The 17,168-nt window shown below is 37.4% G+C and overlaps 1 protein-coding gene across 2 annotated transcripts in view; it reads left to right on the top strand.

The window, feature by feature from the left end:
- Window positions 1–17,168, top strand: part of CSMD1 (CUB and Sushi multiple domains 1) — a 1,128,271-nt gene that overhangs the window by 401,921 nt on the left and 709,182 nt on the right. The gene's annotated exons all lie outside the window — the stretch shown is intronic.

The following is a 17,168-nucleotide window of genomic DNA, read 5'->3' on the forward strand; positions in this document are numbered from 1 at the left end:
TTATGTATAGCTCTATCTTTGATAGAGGTGTAGTGATTTTTGCATTGGTTTGAGTTTATATATCACTTTTAAGGTTCCCATACAAAGTAGTAGAACTTTTGTGTCTTCATTTTGCTTTCTGTTTTAATTTTAAATTGGGAAATGACAAAGCAAAATCGGGGGAGATTTAAAAGGCCCTTGAAATAGTGGTCTTTTATATAATAGGCTGTCATGGTTGTTGGAATCCAGAGTTGTGAGTTTATTGACTTGATAAAAACACAGCATTTTGGCTCACTGCCAAGCATTAACAGTAAGATGTGGAGGAAACCACACATAGGCATCTATCTGATCGCATGAAGAAGACATCTAAAGTTGAGGTCTTATCCACCAGAGCTGGGGCATGTCCTAGGAGAAAGAGTCTGTAGTGGAAAGCTTACACCGTTATTTTGCAGCTAATGTTGTTGTTGCCATATCTGAATAATAAACATTTAAAATAAATCTAAAAAACTAGTCTATGATTCTAAAAGAAACAGGTTTGCAGCACCAAATTTGTACTATCAAAAAAAGAAGTCTGTTTGAATTAATGGAATTTGTTATGCATATTTCTCCTTTGCAGTTTATGAGTGAGTTTGTATTGTAAACATCAGTTCTGTGATCAAGCACAGCTAAGAGGAAGGAATGCTAAAAGGATGACTTGTACTTCTTGCAGGTTTTGAAAATTGCATTTCTTGACTCTGTATCCACATTATGAGCAGTTGCTCTCTTCATATGGAAGAAAATGTGTTCTAGCTAGAGGATGCTAACCACTGATTTTCTTATAAAAAAATTGTCATTTTATATATATCCAGAACTCTTCTGTGCAGCCTCAAAATACAGGTTTATTTGTTCTTGCCTTTTCCCTCACGAAGCAGAGAAATCTCTCACAGCAAGTCTTTAATAGCAGTGTTTCTTTCATTTTGCTAGAAACAATTCTGAAGTTTGAAACATCTGAGATGTCAGTAAAGATGCTTGTTCATGGTTATGTTTTATATCTTTCATAACTTACATCTACAATACATGTGGCAGAAGAATTCATTTTGAAAAGAAGCCCATGTCTATTAGGAGTGCAGTTGAGGGAAATTAGTCTGAAGGTGTAACAGGGTCATTGCAGAATGTTGATTTTTGAATGCTCAGAAGGAATTAAGGAAAAATGCTATCAAGTAATTTCAGAAAATGTAACACTGTTTTAGGCAGAGCATATTCTTTGAGCATGTAGACACAGGGTTTCTTCTGGATCTTCTTTCTATTGTGAAACAGCTTTAAAAAGTATACCATCATTTCCAATAGTAGTGTTTCCTAGATGTAGTAGTGCAGGCATCACAGAAAAATACAGGAGATGGGTTCCTTTCATAGCATCAGCTTCTGTAAAATCCTGCAAAGACAGAAAAGGTCAGGTCAGTAGGTTATGGACATACCACAGCTCTTTATGTATTTTTACAAGCAGAGATTTATATGCTGTTTGTCACAATCCTTTAGATAAAAAAAGTCGCATAAATTACCCATTTCTTCTCCAGATCAAAAAATGTTTTCTATGTTCAAGCAATGCTACAGTTCCTCAGAGGAGTGGTGTTATATTATTTAAGGAGTGAATGAAGCAGCTTTTGCTCTTAAAAGGTACTGTCTCATCTTCTGACATTGCTTCCAAAGAAAAGAAAGTTATTCTTTACAGGTGGCCTTCAATATCAAACTACGGGGGGTAATTTATAGAATAGGAAATACAGAAAAGAATGGAAACACAATAAATTGTCATTAAAACGATCAGTGTTCAAGGCCAGGGTCGCCAGGGCCTTGAGCAACCTGGTTTAGTGGGAGATATCCCTGCCCATGGTAGGTGGTTGGATTAGAGGATCTTGAACATCCTTTCCAACCCAAGCCATTCTATGACTTTGTGGTTCTATGGTTCTGTGAAATCTGACAGTTCAGTCTGTTTCTTTCCTTTCCCCCTTTTAACATCAGTCTTTCTTCAGAGCCAAAATATTTAAAATAGAAATTTTGTTGTAAATGAAGTAAGTTAGGATTTAGATTAGGTCTTACTTTTCTATGTTAATGGATTGTTCAATAGCATTCAAAATCTGTTGTTAACAGAATGACACAGTAACATGGTTTGGATTTTTGGTTTTGTTCCCTCATATTCAGTATCTGAGTTGACCTAAAATACATTTTTATTTCTGACTGAATAAAGTTTGTTCATCTGGTTTCTGAGAACTGAAGGCAATGACAGGAGTAAACTTAATGTGTCTGTTCATCTTATAGTAGCAACAGCCTTGAAAAATAATGCATGAAATGCTCTAGATCTGTGGTTTTCATTATGCAGTACCCAAAGAACACAGAAGTAGTGTAATCACTCAAGGAGTCCACAACATGCTTATTATTTCAAAGATTAGCAATAACTCCATATAACCAATCCTTCATCATTTACTTAAGTTAATTACAGTTGTATTGCTGGGTTGTGGCAATTCAGATCATGTTCTGTTTAATCTTTCTAATATCCACTCTATCACGTATCTGAAAAAAAAATGTCAAAAATTCATTGTACTTTATGAACTATTTTAGTGCTGATAAGGAAAGACTGCAAGAAAGTTTTTTAAATACAGAGCAGCTGTTGAAACAGACAGACTTTTTTATAAGGCCACATGATCTGTACTATAATTCTTGAAGTTGATATTTTCTCCTGCAGTTTGAACTCCTTTAATAATTCACCTTTTGTAGAAAATGCAGACTTACTTTAGTGGTATAATCCTGAAAATTAAATTTTCTCATGGTAATCTCTAATGAAGATACTAGGAGGTGTAAAATACTAAACTTCAGGGAGAACATTTACTTGAAAATGGGATCTTAAAAAAATTAGCAGAATTATAGCTTTAAAATACTAATGATCATCTGGATTGCTGTGCTGTGTTACTCCTAATGTAGCTGAAAATGTAGTCTCTTTTATAGCTCCTGAAGATAACAGCTAATCATGATGTCTCTTTGCCTTCCCTTCAGTCTGCTGTGTTTTTAATGGCTCTGTTATTGCCCTGCTTCTTGGTCTACTGAAAATGTAGAATGCAATATTTTCTGAAATGCAGCAAACAGCCTTTGTTTCTCATATACTATGTATCATTCTGCTTGACACAAAGTATTTCAATTCAGCCTTCTCAAATTTTTCTAAAATGTACAAATAGATTTCTAATGCAATAATAAGTCTACATATTTTTGCAATCTACATTTCTTAACTTTAAAAATACTGTACTTCCCTTCTTGACTACCTATGTAGAAGCATAAGAATTGATTTTTTTATGCCACCCAACATAATCCATATTTCAAGTAGCCCTTGATTTTATCTGATGTGGGGTGAATTTCACTTTCGCTTTAGGAGCTCCAGGTTCAAAGTTCTGTTCATAATTAACTCTAAATTCATTTCTGAGAAATTTTACCTTAGTGTCTTTGTAGACGTTACTTTAAAGTTCTTTTTGTATAGTTTGTTCAGCGGGGCCATCTTAGCTGAAAGCTGTAGTGCATCTAGCATTGGGAAAATAAGAGAAAAGGATGAAAAAGGTAAAATCATAGCCAAGTGAAATACTGTTTCCATTACCAGAAAGTTTTAATAAATTATGTGTCTTTGCTCTGTACTAACTTCCCATTAACTCGCATCTCTCAGTTCTCAGACTCCTACTTTCAATAGATTGCAAATCAAATTTTATATGAGCCTCTAGGAATTAGATATTAATTACACTAAAGAAGTATATCATTGGCCTCCTAATTTTTTCAAGAAGCAGAGTGATTGAGAATTATTATTATTTTCAATGATAGTTTTTCTGTCTTAAATAGCTATGGGAAGATTTTAAGATTACATAGTTCCTCTAGTCCTGAAAGAAATTCTGGTTCACAGTAGCTCACGATGTTTGTTGTCTGAGAGTGCATGTGGCAGAGGAGTTTACTTTCTCTTTTTCTGTAGAGCTGTCTACTTAATTCTGTCATCCAGAGTGCTCTGCAGACAAATAGGAAACGTCTTTCAGAGAAGCCATGTGACAGTCTTCTTGGAGGATTGTATTTCCCTCAAGGGAAAACCTTTCAACACCAAATTGTTTGTAGTGCCATATGAAAATGCTTGGATTTTCAGTGAAAATAGAAAGTGAAAAGAGCATATTTGACTTGAGTTACTCATTCCAAAAGCAGAAGTAACACAGGCCCGACGAAATATCTTAGCTCTGTGACATGCCAGATGAGTTCTCTCTCAGCTTGCCACATAGCTTGTCTGAAATAGTAGCCCTCAAAGTTCAGTTGGATCGACCGTATCCTGGGCTTCATCAAAAGGAACATGACCAGCAGGTAGAAGGACGTGATCCTGCCCCTCTGCTGTGCTCTCATGAGACCTCACTTAGGGTATTGTGTGCAGTTCTGGTGTCCTCAACATAAAAAGGACATGGAACTGTTGGAACAAGTCCAGAGGAGGGCCATGAGGATGATCAAGGGGCTGAAGCACTTCCTGTATGAAGACAGGCTGAGAAAGTTGGGGCTGTTCAGCCTGCAAAAGAGAAGGCTGCATGGAGACCTCCTAACAGCCTTCCAGTATCTGAAGGGGGCATATAGGGATGCTGGGGATGAACTGTTCATTAGGGACTGTAGTGGTAGGACAAGGGGTAGCAGGTTAAAACTTAAACAGGGGAAGCTTAGATTGGATATAAGGAGGAAATTCTTTCCTGTTAGGGTGGTGAGGCACTGGAATGGGTTGCCCAGGGAACCTGTGAATGCTCCATCCCTGGCAGTGCTCAAGGTCAGGTTGGACAAAGCCTTGGGTGATATGGTTTAGTGTGAGGCGTCCCTGCCCATGGCAGGGGGATTGGAACTAGATGATCTTAAGGTCCTTTTCAGCCCTAAGTATTCTGTGATTCTATGATCTTTGAGTACTAGAATGGCCCTGAAGAGAAAGATTACTCTAGCCTTTTGGAATTGCTAGCACAGAGACCACTTTTAAACCAAAATATGAAGGACCACAGTGAAAAACCCACATTAAAGGGACTGTGTATTTTTATTTCATGTCCATTACATTGTTACAATGTGTATTCATATTGAGTGTAGCAACAATTTTAATATAGTGTGTTTGTGACTTAATCACTACTCTCAAGCGTATTTTTTTTTGGTACTCTTGTAACTACTCGCGAAAGTTTCTTTACATTGATAGGATTTACGATCCCTAGTCAAGGAATGTAGCCTTTGACAAAATATAAATTTTTGTTATGAATATATCAATTTCACTGGAGATTTTGTCAAAATAACTCTTACTGTCCAGGACGCTGAAGGAGGGAAAGAAAAAAATTGGAGAGAAAATTGTCTCTGGAATCAAAGGCAAAGGGCTCAATGCTTGATCATTCACATAAGTCTGAAATTAATCTGTGCTCTATTATAGACAAGTTCTTAAACAAGCTTCTTTCTGAAAAATAGATCATTATAGAATCTTTTGCACATTATTGCATTTAATATCTCCACTCAGTATAAATAATTTAGTCTTCTCTGGACTGTTCTGTATTTGAGACAGTTCCTACAAAGTGGGAGTAATTGGTTCATATTTCTGCTTTGTTCTAAAGAGTTTCTATTATCAAGATCAAGACCTATTATGGCATAAATAAATTTTCAGAGATGGCAGTTAAGTACAGTTGTGAATCCCTCCTGAGATAGACTAGTTTGTATGGTTTTTACCATACACAGACACAAATGGAATTGTAGGATGGTTTGGGTTGGAATGGGCCTTAAATACCATCTAGTTCCAGTCCCTGGCCACAGGCAGGAACACCTTCCACTAGCCCAGGCTGCTCAAAGCCTCATCCAGCATAGCCTTGAACACTGCCAGAGATGGGGTGTATAAGAAAACTTTGCACTGGGAAGGAAGACTGAATTTTTTGTTGTTGTTTTTTTGGTTTTTTTTTGTGGATTGGGAACACATAGACAGTTTGTCACCTGAATAAGTGTACTGTCAAATCACTTCTGTCCTACTAATAATGACACAGTTTTTTAAGTAGTCTGTTTAGAATGGTATACAAATTCTAGAACAAAATAATGTGAGCATATCGGTCAGCTGGTCAGGTTTTACACAGAACGGACATGCTATGAAACCATGCTGTCTTATGGTGCGTCATGGTTTAAGCCCAGCTGGTAGCTCAGAACCACACAGCTGCTTGCTTACTTCTCCCCTGCCCTGCTTCTCCCCACCCTGCTCCTGGAAGGCTGGGGAGGAGAATTGAAAGAATGTAAATACCAGAGATTGAGATAAGAACAGTCCAGTAACTAAAGTATAATACAAAACTACTACTGCTACCACTAATAATAATAATTACAAGTGAAATAACAAGGATAGATAATATAAAATTGAAAGGGGAAAGGAAAACCAACAATGAACACAAGTGATGCACAGTACAGTTGCTCACCACCCACTGAACAAATGCCCAGCCAGACCTGAGCAGTGATCTGCCCTTCTGGGGGTGACTCCCCTGAGTTTGTCTACTGATCATGATGTGCTGTGGTATGGAATACCCCTTTGGCTACTTTGGGTCAGGTGTCCTGTCTCTGCTTCTTCCTGGCTTCTTGTGTCCCTTGTTGCTGACAGAGCATGAGACTGAAATGGCTTTGATTGGGCTAAACATTACGTTACAACAACTGAAAACATTGGGGTGTTATCAGTGTTGTTCTCAGACTAAAGTCAAAAACACAGCACTGCACCAGCTACTAGGAAAGAGAAAAAGAACCGTTACAGCCAAACCCAGGACACATGGTGTCATTGGGATAATATATACATTATCTTGGCTGCCTTTTTTTTTTTTTTTTTTTTAATATATATCCTAGTGTACAAAACTATATGCTGCTTTTCACAAATCTCATGCCTTTTTCTAAGGCATGCCAGTGTTACAGCATTACCCTTTGACACCCTCTGCAAACACAGGAAGATAATAGAAGGTATATTTTTAGGAAATGTTTGCCACTTAAAACATAGTCAATGCATTTAGAAATGTAATAGGTGTTGTGTAAGTATCAAATCTGCTTTCAAATTCAGGCACAGAATTAAGTATCGTATTACCAGGAGCTAAGGATAAATATTGGAGGGTTGGAAGTGAACATAAACCTAAGGGTTTGGTGGGGTTTTTTGGATTTTTTTTTTTTTTGGTAAGTTTTAATTCTAAAAGAAAACATAGTTGAAATTCTGTCAGCCAAAACTGAAACACCACCAAGCAAAAATCTTGATCTTGAAATTTATGAGTTTCTTGCAGCCTTTGCTGCGGCTGAGTAACACAGCTGTGAATGCAAAATGTGGGGAAAAACATCTTACAGCTTTACGCTGCTACCACTTGTTATGATTTTGTATGTCTGAAGCCAGTTTAGCAGTGTTGCAGCCTTTCTGCTCTTGTTGTCTAGTCTTCAAAATCAGTCTGTAAGCAAAACAACCAAACAGAAGAACAGCAACAAAGTACACTCATGTTTATCTTGTTTGGCATTATTTCACATTGAATGAACTGAAAGCAGTCAGTGGCCATGTCTTTCTTCTGATGTGGCTGTGTCAGTAGTTAGTTCTTTTCCTTGAGATGCACAAATACGTCCTATTTAAAAATGAAAAATTGCTCTTTACTAACCAAATATAGAAGATGTCAAAACCTGGAATTTGTGATGAACGATTTAGTACAGACATAGTGCCATTCATTAGATATTGATTTTTATGTAGTATAGCCATCTTCCACTTGGATGGTTAATTTGATCTTCTGAGAATTGTTAATATGATCTTCATTATTTTGTTATGCAAATGACACCCTTCTTGGCCACAGGGACTCACTGATGATTTTATGTCTGTGACTAGTCAGGTGTTCTTCACATTTTGCCTTATTATTTTAATAATAGAAATTTGTCAAATATATTTTTTTATTTATCCTTTGTTGCATAAACTTTAATCCCATTTCCCTACGCAATGATATCAGTAATATATATCATGTATTTTTTCTAGCAAAAGGAAGTCTGTTATCTGTTATAAAGGCAGAAGTATGTTTGTGCTGAAAAGCAAGGTTTAAAGAAATAGGTGACCCAGTAATTCAAATGCAGTGGGTTTCTTCACAAAAATACTTCTCTCATTATATCTTTATGGTTTATATGATGTTTGTGTTGCTACTTCTGTACTCAGTCCTGTTATCATCACAACTTTCATTTGAATGTTTTTATATAAATTTTCTCATAGGCAAAAGTAGTTGCAAATTGGTAGATTTCTGTTTGTCTTTCAGAACTGTGAATACATTTAGAGGGAGGCAAAACAAGATCAGAAGGATTTATGTCAGCAATACTGTATTTTGGTAGGCAAAGCAGCGAAGAATGATAAAATTTAAAAAGCTAATAAGAAAGTGAGTCATGAACTGTACTCCTTCCTTTGCCTGTTGTTTGCCTTGCATTTGTCTTTACAACTTCACATGCCTTCAACAAGTATGTTTAAAAAAAATAAATCAGGAATTGTTTACTTTGCATTAAATATGCTCCTTTATGTCTATGATTTGGGATCCTGCTAAAGTATCTTAGAGTGATGTTAGATGCACTTCTCTGAGAAATAGCTATTAGATTTTGGTTTGAAACTCCATAATAAAACTTAATTAAACATTATAGATGTATATTAGAGCGATATAAATTGTGGCCCATGGTTTTGCAGCATGGCTGCCCTACATTACCACTTGTATCATCCCAAGGAGAGTGTTTCAGCTTTGTCTGGCTTATCATTAGTCCAGAGAAAACAATTAAATATGTATCCATATCCCCGCAGAATAATAAGGATAGAGATGCTGTCCTTCTCAGTCACAATTTTTAGGGGACATTATGTCTTAAATCAGGAGAGACATTAGAGGAAAGCTAATGACAAAGAAAGACTTAGGTCTCTCTAGTATTATAATTAGTTTTCTGGCATTTGTCCTACCGGTGCACCTGCGTAGTGCCTCCTGGTGGTGATCGTTAGGGGGTCGTGAGGATGAAGGCCTGTAGTTCCCCTTCATCACCGCGAGTAACCTCTTGTTTTCACGCAGACTCAATCGGGTTTTGGCTCCTGTCCAAACCTCAGGTTAGGTACAAGCAGGTTTTATGTATCTTAAAGCAGAAACTTGTTAAGTTTGCAAATTTTGTTACTCTGGCTATCCTTTGTTCCTTTTCTTTCTAAAGATACTATTTGAACAAGAATGTCTTAAATATTAAGCTATGAATCTTATCTACTACAATTTTGCCTAGCAGCTGTAACTCCTACAATTCTGCTTCACCATTCTAGCAACTTTGACTCCTACGGTTCTCCTTCACCAAGCACAGCGACTGCTTAAGCAAGCAGGCACAATGTTAACCCTTTATTTTCTGGTATCATTATGACCACATTCTACCTACAACTGATCTCAAATAGTCAGTGCTTTCAATGGCCAACTACACTTATCTTGTGTTTAATCATATTTTCATAGCCAATTCTGGTTATATTTGTACACAAACATGGTGTAGGGCTGTTGCTGAGGTGATTTTGACCCAATTTTCCTGATACTAGACAGGTCAGTCTGGCAGCCTAAGACCCCCTTCTGACTGATGCTAATTACATTTCTTTTTTTGACAAAATTATTTTACTTTAGCCTTGATTCCGTTACCTTATTCTAATGAAGCATAGCTTCTCATTTTATGAGCAGACAGCTTGCATACAAAATCAACAAAGTAACCCATTTTGAGGGTATTTTTGCTCTTCAAAGCAGTCTTTGTCACCTGCCTGGCTCCTATCAGAGGCCTCAGCTGGTCTGGAAGGCTGTTGCTTCAGTGGGACTTCCTGCTCACAGGGTGCTTTGAAATAAAGAAGCTGTTTGTATTAGCATAAATGGGTGACCTAAACAAACTGGAGAGAGATTTTCTATTTTAAATACCAGGGTTATGGTTATCTCTTCAGAGTCTAAGACCCTCAAAGAAATCAAAGAGAAAGAGACCTAGGGACTGTGTTTTAATATCTGCTGATTCTTAAGGGTGTCACTGAGACCCCGACAAGTTTGAATATCATAGCAGGTTTGTATTACTTGTTAGGCTTTATATTTTCTTCTGCGAGTCTAACATCTTGCCTAATTAGTGATGTTAAGCAAAATACTCCACAATACAAAAAAAAATTAAAAAAGACAACAATCCTTTGTAGGTAGAAAAAAAAAAAACCAAACGAGCATTTTTTTTGTTTTCTCTCTTTCTCGTGACCTATTTCATCCAGTCCCTCAAGACAGAAGCTTTGGAAGACTTCTATGCCTTTGGTTTTAAAGGAAAAGCTTAAATTGTTCCCACCTGTGTTGGACTGAACTGATCTTAGTCAGCAGTGTGGGCCATAATAAAGTTTAGCACTAGCTTTTGCTTTCCATCTTCCATAGTTTGATACTGGCTTCCTGATGAAGTATACTGATTTCAGGGTAAGAGAAGCTGACAGCATTCTGATATTTTCTTACACGCTTGGAAGTGAACATACAGCTAAACTATCCTAAAATCATGTTCATCAAGGGGCTGAATTCTAGCTCTATGTTTCCTGTCAACTTCAGTAGAACCTCTTATTTTCCCCAGAATGGGAGCTTTGAATGGGGTGCTTCTGAGCTCATTCATTATGTCTTTTGGTATAAGCAGATAAATCTGTTAAAGTTGTTATGGTGTGGTAACTTAAGAGCAGAAATTTGCCAGTTCCCAGAGGTTGAAATATGCTCTTGTGCAATATAGAATAAAATAAACCTCATGAGAATAGTGATTTAATAGTGGTCTTGTTCTCTGATAGAAACGTTCATAAGATAGTCTAGATGAGCAGGTGAGTTTGTGGAGTAGATTCAGGCTGATGGCAACCAGTCGCGGTCAGGTGAAATTCCTGTCTAGAACAGGTCTGCCAATAATTCAGTGAGTTGGAAGCTTGGATATAATTAATACTTTACATCCATGCTTAAAGAGCAGGTTGCCCACTGAACAGAAGAAGATAGAATTATGTAACTTAAGTTTAGCTACTGGTCTTGCATTGTAGTTAGGAAATAGGCTGTCTTTCCTTTGAATAGGTAAAATTCAAGTATATGTGTAATTAGTATTCAGTCTCTCTCAGTGGATACTTAGAATAATTAAAAAAAATATGTTTTGTGAACAACTTGGAATGAAAAAATGCACAGTATGACAAGATAAGCTGCATATGGCAAATAATTCAGCTAGAAGTTGAATTTTTAACATTTCTTTAGGAATTTTGGAAAAAATATGAATGAAAATTTTTCACATGTTAATATAGCTCATTTTGCAGACTACAGAAAGAGTAGTTCTGAATAAAATTATGCCACCTATGATCAAAAGATGGCAGTTAGGGGGTACAACTGATTAGGTATAGAGGGAATACTAAAACCAAATAAAATCCTCACCAACTCCTTAAAAATGCAAACACGTCATACATGAAATTTCAACAATTTTCTTGTTTAAACATATCAGAAATTTTTACGTATTCTTTTATATTTTAAGTTGAAGATTTTTAGTCAATTCTGACCTTTGCATTCCCTGCTCGATACTTTGGAATCTTTGAGAATATGAATCCTTGGAACAAAATTAAATACATTAAATAAAGAAATGCAAACTCATTTGAACTTAAACTAGATTTCATAAACCCCCATCATTCTCTTGGATCCCACTGAATCGGACAGAATAGTTGGTATTGGAAGGGATTCTGGAGGTCATCTGGTCCAACCCCCCTACTCTGGCAGGGCCACCTAGAGCCAGTTTCTCAGGACTGTGTCTTAGAGGAGTTTTTGCCTATAGGAGTCTCTAAGGGTAGAGAATCCACAGTTTCTCTGGGCAGCTTCTTCCAGTGCTCAGTAACCCTCAGAGCAAAAAAATGTTTTCTGATGTTGAAGTGGTACCTCCTGTGTTTCAGTTTGCCTCCAGTCCTGTCACTGGGCACCACTGAAAAGGTCCTGTCTGCCCTCTTTGCACCTTCTCTTCAGGTATTTGTATGCATTCATAAGGTCCCATTCATGAGGTTCCTGTTAGTCGGTTTCTCTAGCCTGTTGAGGTCCCTCTGGATGGCAGCACAACCCTCTGGTGTATCAGACATTCCTTCCAATTTGGTGTCCTTTGCAAACTTGTTGCACATAGACTCTGCCCCATCATCCAGATCCTTAATGAAGATATTAGGCAGGACCACTCTCAGTCAAATTTTCAGTCCACTTCACTGGCTACTCAACCAGTCTGTATAGCTTGTCTGTTATCATGTTACATGAGACTGTAAGACCTTACTGGAGTCTGCTGCTTTCCCCTAATGGACAGGCCAGTCGCTTAATCACTGGAGTTTTTCAAGTTTGTCAATGACTTCCCCTTGGTGAAGCCCTTCTGACCACTCCTGATGATTTTGTGTTTACATGCCTGGAGAAGTTTTTCAGGATTAGCGGCCCATTACATTCTGAGGAGTCATGGTGAGGCTGGCAGGCTTGTAGCTGCCTGGATCCTTCTTCCCCTTCTTGAAGATGGGGGAGGCATTTTCTTTTGTCCAGTCTTCAGGCACTTATCCCTTGAAACAAAAGTACACATTTTTCAGAAATATCTAAACATGTTTTGGTATCTAGCTCTATGGAACATGTCAGTAACGTGTAAAATAAAATTCACAGGAAAATTTTGAAATAGACACTGAAATATGATTAGGCAAGGTTTATTCCAAAATACTCAGTTTTTAAGACAAAGAACCTGAGAAGTCAGTTTTTTTGTTTCTGCAGTTGAAAGGGTCCTGTCCTCCCCTTGCATCATTAGCCAGAGCTAAAGGCTTGTAGAGGCTCGTGATCTCAATAGGGGGTGGATAGGAGAGAATGAGCTTAGTGATTTTTAGCCATATATCCAGTAGTAAATATACATTACTTTGATATAAACTTTAAATAGAAAAGAAACACAGATCTTTGCATTTGTGTTAATAAAGCAATATCCAAGATTGATAAAGAGTAAATATGAAAATATACCAGCCTTTTCCACATTCTGTTTGAATTCATATTTTTAACACTAGACTTGCTGGTTTTACAGACCTGGATGTGAACAAAATTGTCTAGCTCAGAAACAGAGGACTAGATAACTTTGTATTTTGAATTTGAGGTATAGCAATGGTATTCTTTGATGTGCCTTGCACCTATGTACTTTCCTCACGATTTATGTCTTTGTCTAATAAAAAATGTATATGGCTCAAGCTGTTGACGCAGTTGGCATCTGTTTCAGATTCATTTTTACTGGCAGCAAGCTGCTGCTGGCGGGCACTCAGCCTTTTTATCATCAGAAATACAGAGACTGCCATTCCTGCCATTGCTCTTTATTCTACACTAGAGTTCTTCATCAGATGTACTTCACTAAAACCCGTGATGGATGACAGACATTACAGAATATGCATGTTAAGTTTCCTAATTAGAATTTTTAACCAATGCAGGAATTTATTGAGAAGTTATAATAACAAGCGTGATAATGCTAAATAACCCTTAGCAATGTCTAAGATTTTAATCCCATTTTGAAGATTATAGAATAACTATGCATATCTACATAGATATGTCAGAATATTTATCTGTCATGTGTTACAAGAGGCAGAATAGTGTAGAAGCAGCTGAATGTTTGACTGTTAGTAGTGTGACTCATTTCTCTTTATCTGTACTACAGTATCTTTTATTTTCATGTACCACTGTAGATGGGAAAGTTTCTTTGTGTGTGTATACGTAAGTGTGCACAGAAACTTTTTATCTCATTAGGAAAAAAATCTTTTCCTGTGAGGGTGGCCAGACACTGGAACATGTTGCCCAGAGAAGCTGTGAATGCTCCATCACTGGCAGTGTTCAAGGCCAGGTTGGATGGGGTCTAGTGGAAGGTGTCCCTGCCAATGTCAGGGAAGCTGGAACTAGAGGATATTTAAGGGCCCTCCCAGCCCAAACCATTCTGTGATTCTGTGAAACCATCCATGCATATACGCAGGTCATTGGATGTACATTTAGACTTGGGGTTCCACAAGAAGTTAAAAGCACTTTCTGAAGTGCTCCATAATTTGAGGAGTCTTTTCCCCATCTCTGTGCCATATGAAGTAGGATGTTGGGGCTTACTTCAGGGGAGGTTGCTTAGCATAGTACAAAATAAAAAAGGTGTTGTCTTCTATCTGTGCTATGTAATGTTATTTCCATTTGCGTTTGTGAAAGTTCTGGGCTTTCCTGTTCGCTTTTCCACTGTTGACTTAGGCATCATCTTAATTTGTGCTTGGCTTTCCCCTCTGCCTAGAGGCACTTCCTGTTGATACAATCCACAGTAGTGAACCTCTGTATTTTTTCAGATATCCTCTAAAGAGTCACTTATTTTATGATGTCTGAGAAAAAATAGCAAATTAATAATAGTAGGCTGGAAGCAGTATATTGGTGAGAAGTATGTATATTATACATGGACTATGTCCTGCTCTCCCACTTTTCCTATAGAACTTGTTCTCTTGGGTATTGTATGCTGTAGGCATAGATTATGTCCTGTGCACTGGCTGTCCCGGGAACTGAATGAATAATAATGTAATGAAGTTATATTAATAAATGAATAACAGCTCAATTTTCAATGTAATCTTGCCAACTGTTAAAATAGTTTTTGCAAAACCACCTGATTTTTTTTGTAATGAGACATTTCTACAGTTCAGACTTCTCAGTTCTCTTGGCAACCCAGTTTTGGTCTTGGCTAGAAATGTTGAAATAGAAACTGCGAAAGTGGTGCAGCACTACAGAACAGTTCAACAACCTTCTCGCAATCTCCAGAGGTATTATTAGTCCCATGAGAAAGCAGCAGAATGCTGTGTGAAAGTTGTAATTATATGGTAGTCCTCAGCTTTCAAGGAAGATGGTATTTGCTTCTGTGAATTGCTACCAAAAATGTAGGCCTCTCTGTGTAGGAAATGGTGCTTGTCTAGTGGACTAGGGGGCACTTCTAATATGTCTTGGTACATGAAGTCAGGCTATTTTATGATTTGTTTCCTGTTTTGTCTCATTTATCTTCTACAAGCTAATCTGGAGTTCTCAGTATTTGCCTCAAATGTATGGTTCAGACTGTCTTGCCATCCAAAATTGTTTGCTTCTGACCTGGCTTCTGCTAATAGTTTATGTACTCAGAAAATATCTACTTGTACATATTGTCTGTTCTATTTTCTCATCCTAATGTCCCTCCTTCAAATGGCATAATGGCCCTTGTGGAGAATAAAAACCTTTATTGAATCACACCTGATACCACTGTGGACTCAAGGCCTCTTCAGGACAGAATTTGTCAGCCCCTTTTGTGAGCACAGGCTTCATGATGGCTTCGGAGAGGTACCACACACCTGTCCTTTCTGCAAGGAGGAGAGGGCAGTATGGAAGGAAATACAATCCTTCGTAAAATCTCTGAATCAAGAATGAGAAAATAGAATCGGTTCTGTTCAGAGTGTGTTGTTTTCTTTATTACACATGCTTCTCACCAAGAAGAAGAAAAGAAATAGCACAAAATAGGAGGAGGTTGAAAGTAAGTATGGAGTAGGAAGAAGGCACTTGATCATACAGATAAAGTAATTTAAGAGAAACAAACACTCAGCTATCTGGCAATATAAATATGTACAAAATGAAATATCATAGATGGCAATGATACACTGAGTAATTTTTAAGATGGGGTGCCTCATCCCTGTCAGTGTTCAAGACCTTGTTGGACAGGGCTTTGAGCAACCTGTCTAGTGGAAAGTGTCCCTGCCCATGGCAGGGGTGTTGGAACTAGATGTTCTTTAAGGTCCCTTCCAACCCAACTGTTCCATGATTCCATGTTTCATTGGTATCGGTGAAAATAGATTAATTCACAATGGCTGATCAACATTTGAGAAACATTAAAGGGAAAAACATTAACAAAGTATTCTTAACTCAGTATTAAAAGCAATATGAGTGTCAAAAATAGTTTTATTATTTTCATAAATATTTTACAAGACTTTTATTGCAGTACTTGCATCTGGATTTGCTGAAAATATTCAGGGAAGTTACTAAGCCACCTCCGCTATTGTTCATCTAATCCATGATGGATTAGCTCTTTTTCATGAGTGAAACACTTTTATCAAAAGATTTCCAGCACAATGGACTGAATTTCACAGTGATTATTTAAAAAGCATAGCTTTCTAATTTCAGGTGATGGTGTCAGGCTGTAAATACTTGGTGAGTACCTCCCTGCAGCTCCTGATAAGGTGTCTTAGGGGCAAGAATGAAGGTACTTGTACCACCAGTGTTTCTCATTAACTAGCTCTGAGCAGCTGCACCGTTAGCATGCTAGCAGTAGTTTTGCTTATTCACACTGTTATCCCATTCTCAGGTAGCTGACTTAATGCACTAGCAATTCACAGGAGTGGAAGACTAACTATTACTTCTTCTAAATATAGACCATTTCAGTAATTAGACCTTTGTAGGGAAGAAACAAATAATTGCCATGCAGAGAGATTCAAAGGAATTGGAGGGAAAAAAAAAAAAAGAAGAAAAAGGCTGGAAGTGATAATTTCAGGGTGCTGCACAGGAATGCAAAAATCTGTAAACAAAGGCTTAAAAGCTACCAGGAAGGATAAAATGAGAAAGCTTCATTTGTTTCTCTCATGTGAGGTCAGAATTACTGAAGTTGTTACTGGTATAAGTTGCTATGGGAACTGTGGAAAAGAAAGGATTTGGGAATGGCAGGACAGGGATGGCAGATGTGAAGGTGATGTTTGCTCACAGATTGTACAACACTGTAAGCAGCATGTCAATACCATGAATTCTTGTTGACTCAATCAACTTGTTCCTTTTGATATTCTCTCTACTGCCAAACCTTTAAGTGTCTAGTGTTGTGTGAGCTTTAGAGATTGCACAGGCTGTGGTGTTCCTGCAACATTGTGTAGGTACCATTTTGTTGCAGCAATCTGAAAAGGAAATTGTGTCTTTCACACTGTTTCACTGAAACTCTTGCTTTTTTTTACCTTACGTATTATTTATATTGACCATCTGATGTGAAATCTGGAACTGTGAGCTTGGTGATTAAAGTCCCTATTCATTACATGGAAAAAAAACCCTGAACTCTGATATTCTGCTATATGTATTGGTACTTTAATCAAATCAGAATGTTTTTGTAATCAAAATGAATGTTTTGTAAAAGAAAAGCAGTTTCATCTCACATGTGACTGCTAT

Source organism: Neopsephotus bourkii, unplaced genomic scaffold, assembly GCF_033783945.1.
Source record: "Neopsephotus bourkii isolate Nb327-2 ecotype Australia unplaced genomic scaffold, CSIRO-AGI_Nbou_v1 NB_756, whole genome shotgun sequence".
NCBI lineage: Eukaryota > Metazoa > Chordata > Aves > Psittaciformes > Psittacidae > Neopsephotus > Neopsephotus bourkii.